The sequence below is a fragment of the Parasteatoda tepidariorum genome, unplaced genomic scaffold (assembly GCF_982258835.1).
Source record: "Parasteatoda tepidariorum strain Cologne lab strain unplaced genomic scaffold, Ptep-v5.0 scaffold_14, whole genome shotgun sequence".
In the NCBI taxonomy this organism is placed as follows: Eukaryota; Metazoa; Arthropoda; class Arachnida; order Araneae; family Theridiidae; genus Parasteatoda; species Parasteatoda tepidariorum.
In genome coordinates, this window is record NW_028257373.1 from 635042 (window position 1) to 644360 (window position 9319).

Consider the following 9319-nt stretch of genomic DNA (forward strand, 5'->3'; position numbering starts at 1 on the left):
AGTGCCGCGTTGCGGTGGCCCAAAATGTCGGACTCTACACTGCCCTACTACGACACGCCTGTACCTTTACTCCTCAGGTCGGCTTCCGCCCTAATCAGTGACCAAAGATGGAGGACTCTCCATGGCCCTTCCGCGGCACATGCGCGGCTGTTGTGCCGGGCTGCGGTGAACCAAAATGGTGGACTCTACACTGCCCGACTACAACACGCCAGTGCCTTTACTCCACAGTTCGGCTTCCGCTCTAATCAGTGGCCAAAGATGGCGGACACTCCATAGCTCTACTGCGGCCCGTTTGCGGTTGTAGTGCCGCATTGCGGTTGCCCAAAATGTCAGACTCTACGCTGCCCTACTACGACAAGCCAGTGCCTTTACTCCACAGTTCGGCTTCCGCTCTAATCACTGTCCAAAGATTTCGGACACTCCATGGTCCAACTGCGGCACATGCGCAACTGAAGTGCCGCGTTGTGGTGGCCCAAAATAGCGGTCACTACACTGCCCTTCATGACCCTACCAAAGACTTAAGCTCTCAATTGCGCTTCCCCTCTAGTCATTGACCAAAGATGGCGGACACTCCATAGCTCTAATGCGGCACGTCGGCGGCTGTAGTGCCTTGTTGCGGTGGCCCAAATTGTCGGACACTTCGCTGTCCTACTACGACACGCCAGTCCCTTAACCCCTCAGTTGGGCATTCGCTCTAATCCGTTGCCAAAGATTGCGGACACTCCACGGTCCTATTGCGGTTTGTGCGTAGCTGAAGTGCCGCGTTGCAGTGGCCAAAATGGTGGAAACTACACTGCCCTACTACGACACGCGAGTGCCTTTACTCCTCAGGTCGGCTTCCGCTCTTAAAAGTGGAAAAAGATGGCGGACACTCCATGGCCCTTCAGCGGCACGTGCACGGCTGTAGTGCCGGGATGCGGTGAACCAAAATGGTGGACTCTACACAGACCTACTTCGACACGCCAGTGAATTTACTCCTCAGTTCGGCATCCACTCTAATTTGTAGAAAAAGATGGTGGAACTTCCATGGCCCATCAGCGGCACGTGCACGGTTGTAGTACCGCGTTGCGGTGGCCCAACTTGTCGGACTCTACACTTTCCCACTACAACAGGCCAGTGCCTTTACTCCACAGTTCGGCTTCCGCTCTAATCAGTGGCCAAAGATGGCGGTCACTCCATAACTCTACTGCGGCACGTTCGCGGCTGTAGTGCCGCGTTGTGGTTGCCCAAATTGTCGGACTCTACGCTGTCCTACTACGACACGCCAGTCCCTTAACCCCTCAGCTGGGCTTTCGCTCTAATCCGTTGCCAAAGATTGCGGACACTCCACGGTCCTATTGCGGTTTGTGCGTAGCTGAAGTGCCAGGTTGCAGTGGCCAAAATGGTGGAAACTACACTGCCCTACTACGACACGCGAGTGCCTTTATTCCTCAGGTCGGCTTCCGCCCTATCATTTGCCAAAGATGGCGGACACTCCATAGCTCTAATGCTGCAAGTGCACGGCTGTAAAGCCGCGTTGCGGTGGCCAAAATGGCTGGAAACTACACTGCCCTATTTCTACACGCCTAGCCTTTACTCCTCAGTTCGACTTCCGTTCAAATTAGTGACCATAGAAGGCGGACACTGAATGGCCCTATTGCGGCACATGCGATGCTGTAGTGCCGCGTTGCGGTTTCCCGAAATGTCGGACTCTACACTGCCCTACTACGACACACCAGTACCTTTACTCCTCGTTCGGCTTCCGCTATAAATAGTGGAAAAAGATGGCGGACACTCCAAGGCCCTTCAGCGGCACGAGCACGGCTGTAGCGCCGCATTGCGGGGGCCAAAATGGCAGGAAATTACACTGTACTACTACGACTCGCCAGTGTCTTTACTCCTTAGTTGGGCTTCCGCTCTAATCCGTGGCCAAAGATGGCGAATACTCCCGCCCCCTAATGCCGCACGTGCACGGCTGTAGCGCCGCGTTGCAGTGGCGAAAATGGCAGGAAACTGCACTGCCCAACTACTACACGCCAGTGCCTTTACTCCTCTGTTCGGCTTTTGCTCTAAATAGTGGAAAAAGATGGCAGACACTCCATGGCCCTTCAGCGGCACGTGCACGGCTGTAGCGCCGTGTTTCGGTGGACCAACATGTCGGACTCTTCCCAGCCCTACTACCACACGCCTGTGCCTTTACTCCTCAGTTCGGCTTCCGCTCTAATCTGTGACCAAAGAAGGCGGACACTCTATGGCATTTCTGCGGCACCTGAGCGGCTGTAGTGCCGCTTTGCGGTAGTCCATAATGTCGGATTCTGCACTGCCCAACTACGACACGACAGTGCCTTTACTCCTAAGTTGGGCTTCCGCACCACTCCGTGGAAAAAGATGGCGAACAGTCTATGGCCCTAGTGCGGCAGGTCCGCGGCTGTAGTGCCGCGTTGCGGTGGCCCAAAATGTCGGACTCTACACTGCCCTACTACGACACGCCTGTGCCTTTACTCCTCAGTTCGGCTTCCGCTCTAATCTGTGACCAAAAAAGGCGGACACTCTATGGCATTTCTGCTGCACGTGCACGGCAGTAGTGCCGCGTTGCGGTGGCCAAAATGGCAGGAAACTACACTGCCCTATATCTACACGCCAGTGCCTTCACTCCTCATTTCGACTTCCGCTCAAATTAGTGACCAAAGAAGGCGGACACTCCATGGCCCTATTGCGGCAGATGCGCGACTGTAGGGCCGCGTTGCGGTGGCCCAAAATGTCGGACTCTACACTGCCCTACTACGACACACCAGTGCCTTTACTCCTCTGTTCGGCTTCCGCTCTAAATAGTGGAAAAAGATGGCAGACACTCCATGGCCCTTCAGCGACACGTGCATGGCTGTAGCGCCGCGTTTCCGTGGACCAACATGTCGGACTCTTCCCAGCCCTACTACCACACGCCTGTGCCTTTACTCTTCAGTTCGGCTTCCGCTCTAATTTGTGGCCAAAGTTGGCGGACAATACATAGCCTTACCGCGGCACATGCACGGCTGTAGTGTCACGTTGCGGTGGCCCAAAATATTGGACTCTACTCTGCACTACTACGACTCGCCTGTGCCTTTACTCCTCAGTTGAGCTTCCGCTCTTATCCGTTTTCCAAAGATGGCGGACAGTCTATAGCCCTACTGCGGCACGTCCGCGGCAGTAGTGTCGCGTTGCGGTGCCCTAAAATGGCGGACTCTACACTGCCCTACTACGACACGCCTGTGGCTTTACTCCTCAGTAGGGCTTCCGCTCTAATCCGTGTCCAAAGATGATGAACACTCCCCGGCCCTAATGCGGCACGTGCACGGCAGTAGTGCCATGTTGCGATGGCCAAAAATATCGGACTCTACACTGCCCTACGACGACACGTCAGTGCCTTTACAACTTAATTCAACTTCCGCTCAAATCAGTGGCCAAAGATGGCGAATAGTCTATAGACCTTCTGCGGCACGTCCGCGGCTGTAGTGCCGCGTTGCGGTGCCCCAAAATGTCAGACTCTACACTGCCCTACTAGACTCTACCAGAGACTTAAGTTCTCAGTTGCGCTTCCGCTTAAATCAGTGGCCTAATATGGCGGACACTCCATAGCCCTACAGCAGCACGTCCGCGACTGTAGTGCCGCGGTGCGGTGGCTCAAAATGTCGGACTATACACTGCCCTACTACTACACGCCAGCGCCTTTACTCTTCAGTTCGGCTTCCGCTCATATTAGTGGCCAAAGATGGCGGACAGTCTATAGCCCTTCTGCGTCACGTCCGCGGCAGTAGTGTCGCGTTGCGGTGCCCTAAAATGGCGGACTCTACACTGCCCTACTACGACACGCCTGTGCCTTTACTCCTCAGTTGAGCTTCTGCTCTTATCCGTTACCAAAGATGGCGGACATTCCATGCCCTACTGCGGCACGTCCGCGGCTGTAGTGCCGTGTTGCGGTGCCCCAAAATAGCGGACTCTACACTGCCCTACTGCGACACGCCTGTTCCTTTTCTCCTCAGTTCGGCTTCCAATCTAACTAATGGAAAAAGATGGCGGACACTCCATGGCCCTTCAGCGGCACGTGTAAGCTGTAGCGCCGCGTAGCGCGGCCTAACATGTCGGACGCAACACTGCCCGACTACGACACGCCTGTGGCTTTACTCCTCAGTTGGGCTTCCGCTCTAATCCGTGTCCAAAGATGGCGAACACTCCCCGGCCATAATGCGGCACGTGCACGGCAGTAGTGCCGTGTTGCGATATCCCAAAATATCGGACTCTACACTGCCCTACTACTACACGCCAGTGCCTTTTCTCCTCAGATCTGCTTCCGCTCTAAATAGTGGAAAAAGATGTCGGACACTCCATGGCCCTTCGGCTGACGTGCGCTGCTGAAGTGCCGCGTTGCAGAGGCCCAACATGTCGGACGCAACACTGTCCGACTACGACACGCCAGTGCCTTTACTCCTCAGTTCGGCTTCCGCTCTAATCAGTGGCCAAAAATGGCGGACACTCCACGGCCCTACTGCGGCACGTAATAGGCTGTTGTGCCGCGTTGCGGTGGCCCAAAATATTGGACTCTACACTGCCCTACTACGACACGCCATTTCCTTTACTCCTCAGTAGGGCTTCCGCTTAAATCAGTGGCTAAAGATGGCGGACAGTCTATAGCCCTACTGCGGCACGTCCGCGGCTGTAGTGCTGCGTAGCTGTGGCCAAAATGACAGGATACTACACTGCCCTACTACTACACGCCAGTGCATTTTCTCCTCAGTTCTGCTTCCACTCTAACTAATGGAAAAAGATGTCGGGCACTCCATGGCCCTTCAGCGGCACGTGCGCTGCTAAAGTGTCGCGTTGCAGTGGTCCAAAATGGCGTACTCTACACTGCCCGACTACGACACGCCAGTGCCTTCACTCCTCAGTTCGGCTTCCGCTCTAATCAGTGGCCAAAGATGGCGGACACTCCACGGCCCTACTGCGACACGTGCGTGGCTTTATTGCCCCGTTGCGTTGCCCCAAAATGGCAGACTCTACACTGCCCTACTACGACACGCCAGTGCCCTTACTCCTCAGCAGGGCTTCCGCTCTTATCCGGGACCAAAGATGGCGAACACTCCCCGGCCCTAATGCGGCACTTGCACGGCTGTAGTGCCGCGTTGCTGCGGCCCAACATGTCGGACGCAACACTGCCCGACTACGACACGCCAGTGGCTTTACTCCTCAGATGAGCTTCCGCTCTAATCAGTGGCCAAAGATGGTGGACACTCCATAGTCCTACTGCGGCACGTCCGCGGCTGTAGTGCCTTGTTGCGGTGCCCCAAAATAGCGGACTCTACACTGCCCTACTACGACACGCCTGTGCCTTTACTCCTCAGTTGAGCTTCTGCTCTTATCCGTTACCAAAGATGGCGGACATTCCATAGCCCTACTGCGGCACGTCCGCGGCTGTAGTGCCGTGTTGCGGTGCCCCAAAATAGCGGACTCTACACTGCCCTACTGCGACACGCCTGTTCCTTTACTCCTCAGTTGGGCTTCCGCTTAAATCAGTGGCTAAAGATGGCGGACAGTCTATAGCCCTACTGCGGCACGTCCGCGGCTGTAATGCTGAGCAGTGGTGGCTAAAATGGCAGGATACTACACTGCCCTACTACTACACGCCAGTGCCTTTTCTCCTCAGTTCGGCTTCCAATCTAACTAATGGAAAAAGATGGCGGACACTCCATGGCCCTTTTGCGGCAAGTGTAAGCTGAAGTGCCACGTTGTGTTGCCCCAAAATATCGGACTCTACTCTGCCCTACTACTACACGTCAGTGCCTTTACTCCTCAGTTCGGCTTCCGCTCTAATCCCTGGCCAAAGATGGCGAACACTCCCCGGCCCTAATGCGGCACATCACGGCTGTAGTGCCGTGTTGCGGTGGCCCAAAATGGCGGACACTTCACTGCCCTACTACGACACGCCTGTTCCTTTACTCCTCAGTTCGGCTTTCTCTTAAATCAGTGGTTAAATATAGCGGACCCTCCATGGCCCTACTGCAGCACGTCCGCGGCTGTAGTGCCGCGATGCAGTGCCCCAAAATGTCGGACTCTACACTGCCCTACTACTACACGCCAGTGCCTTTTCTCCTCAGATCTGCTTCCGCTCTAAATAGTGGAAAACGAAGTCGGACACTCCATGGCCCTTCGGCGGACGTGCGCTGCTGAAGTGCCGCGTTGCAGTGGCCCAACATGTCGGACGCAACACTGTCCGACTACGACACGCCAGTGCCTTTACTCCTCAGTTCGGCTTCCGCTCTAATCAGTGGCCAAAAATGGCGGACACTCCACGGCCCTACTGCGGCACGTAATAGGCTGTTGTGCCGCGTTGCGGTGGCCCGAAATGGCGGACACTACACTGCCCTACTAGACTCTACCAAAAACTTAAGTTCTCAGTTGCGCTTCCGCTTTAATCAGCTCCCAAATATGGCGGCACCTTCTTGACCCGAATGCGGCAAGCGCGCGGCTGTAGTGCTGCGTAGTGGTGGCCAAAATGACAGGATACTACACTGCCATACTACTACACGCCAGTGCCTTTTCTCCTCAGTTCTGCTTCCACTCTAACTAATGGAAAAAGATGTCGGACACTCCATGGCCCTTCAGCGGCACGTGCGCTGCTAAAGTGCCGCGTTGCAGTGGCCCAAAATGGCGTACTCCACACTGCCCGACTACGACACGCCAGTGCCTTTACTCCACAGTTCGGCTTCCGCTCTAATCAGTGGCCAAAGATGGCGGACACTCCATGGCCCTTCAGCGGCACGTGCGCTACTGAAGTGCCACGTAGTGTTGCCCCAAAATATCGGACTCTACACTGCCCTAAGACGACACGTTAGTGCCTTTACTCCTTAAATCGACTTCCGCTCAAATCAGTGGCCAAAGATGGCGAATAGTCTATAGACCTTCTGCGGCACGTCCGTGGCTGTAGTGCAGCGTTGCGGTGCCCCAAAATGGCGGACACTTCACTGCCCTACTACGACACGCCATTGCCTTTACTCCTCAGCAGGGCTTCCGCTCTTATCCGGGACCAAAGATGGCGAACACTCCCCGGCTCTACTTCAGCGCGCGCGTGGCTCTAGTGCTGCGTTGCGGTGGCCCAAAATGGTGGACACAACACTACCCTACTAGACTGTACCATAAACTTAAGTTCTCAGTTGCGCTTCCGCTTTAATCTATAGCCAAAAATGGCGGACCCTCCATGGCCCTTCTGCGGCACGTGCGTGGCTTTATTGCCGCGTTGCGGTGGCCCAACATGTCGGACGCTACACTGCCCGACTACGACACGCCTGTGCCTTTACTCCTCAGTTCGGCTTCTGCTCTAATCAGTGTCTAACGATGGCGGACGGTCTATTGCCCTACTGCGGCACGTGTGTGGCTGTAGTGCCACGTTGCAGTGGCCCAAAATGTCGGACTCTACACTGGCTTACTACGGCACGCCAGTGCCTTTACTCCTCAGTTGGGATTCCGCTCTAATCAGTGGATAAAGATGGCGGACACTCCACGGCCCTTCTGCTGCACGTGCGTGGCTGTAGTGCCACGTTGCAGTGGCCCAAAATGTCGGACTCTACACTACCTTACTACGACATGCCAGTGCCTTTACTGCTCAGTTGGGCTTCCGCTTTAATCAGCTCCCAAATATGGCGGCACCTTCTTGACCCGAATGCGGCAAGCGCGCGGCTGTAGTGCTGCGTAGTGGTGGCCAAAATGACAGGATACTACACTGCCATACTACTACACGCCAGTGCCTTTTCTCCTCAGTTCTGCTTCCACTCTAACTAATGGAAAAAGATGTCGGACACTCCATGGCCCTTCAGCGGCACGTGCGCTGCTAAAGTGCCGCGTTGCAGTGGCCCAAAATGGCGTACTCCACACTGCCCGACAACGACACGCCAGTGCCTTTACTCCTCAGTTCGGCTTCCGCTCTAATCAGTGGCCAAAGATGGCGGACACTCCACAGCCCTACTGCGACACGTGCGTGGCTTTATTGCCCCGTTGCGTTGCCCCAAAATGGCAGACTCTACACTGCCCTACTACGACACGCCAGTGCCCTTACTCCTCAGCAGGGCTTCCGCTCTTATCCGGGACCAAAGATGGCGAACACTCCCCGGCCCTAATGCGGCACTTGCACGGCTGTAGTGCCGCGTTGCTGCGGCCCAACATGTCGAACGCAACACTGCCCGACTACGACACGCCAGTGGCTTTACTCCTCAGATGAGCTTCCGCTCTAATCAGTGGCCAAAGATGGTGGACACTCCATAGTCCTACTGCGGCACGTCCGCGGCTGTAGTGCCATGTTGCGGTGCCCCAAAATAGCGGACTCTACACTGCCCTACTGCGACACGCCTGTTCCTTTACTCCTCAGTTGGGCATCCGCTTAAATCAGTGGCTAAAGATGGCGGACAGTCTATAGCCCTACTGCGGCACGTCCGCGGCTGTAGTGCTGAGCAGTGGTGGCCAAAATGGCAGGATACTACACTGCCCTACTACTACACGCCAGTGCCTTTTCTCCTCAGTTCGGCTTCCAATCTAACTAATGGAAAAAGATGGCGGAAATTCCATGGCCCTTCAGCGGCACGTGTAAGCTGTAGTGCCGCGTTGCTGCGGCCCAACATGTCGGACGCAACACTGCCCGACTACGACACGCCTGTGGCTTTACTCCTCAAGTGGGCTTCCGCTCTAATCCGTGTCCAAAGATGATGAACACTCCCCGGCCCTAATGCGGCACGTGCACGGCAGTAGTGCCGTGTTGCGATGGCCCAAAATATCGGACTCTACACTGCCCTACTACGACACGCCTGTTCCTTTACTCCTCAGTAGGGCTTCCGCTTAAATCAGTGGCTAAAGATGGCGGACAGTCTATAGCCCTACTGCGGCACGTCCGCGTCTGTAGTGCTGCGTAGTGTAGGCCAAAATGACTGGATACTACACTGCCCTACTACTACACGCCAGTGCCTTTTCTCCTCAGTTCTGCTTCCACTCTAACTAATGGAAAAAGATGTCGGACACTCCATGGCCCTTCAGCGGCAAGTGCGCTGCTAAAGTGCCGCGTTGTAGTGGCCCAAAATGGCGTACTCCACTCTGCCCTACTACTACACGTCAGTGCCTTTACTCCTCAGTTCGGCTTCCGCTCTAATTAATGGCCAAAGATGGCGAACAGTCTATAGCCCTACTGCGGCACGTCCGCGACTGTAGTGTCGCGTTGCAGTGCCCAAAAATGGCGGACTCTACACTGCCTTACTGTGACACGCGAGTGCCTTTACTCCTCAGTTAAGCTTCCACTACAATCCGTGGCCAAAGATGGCGGACATTC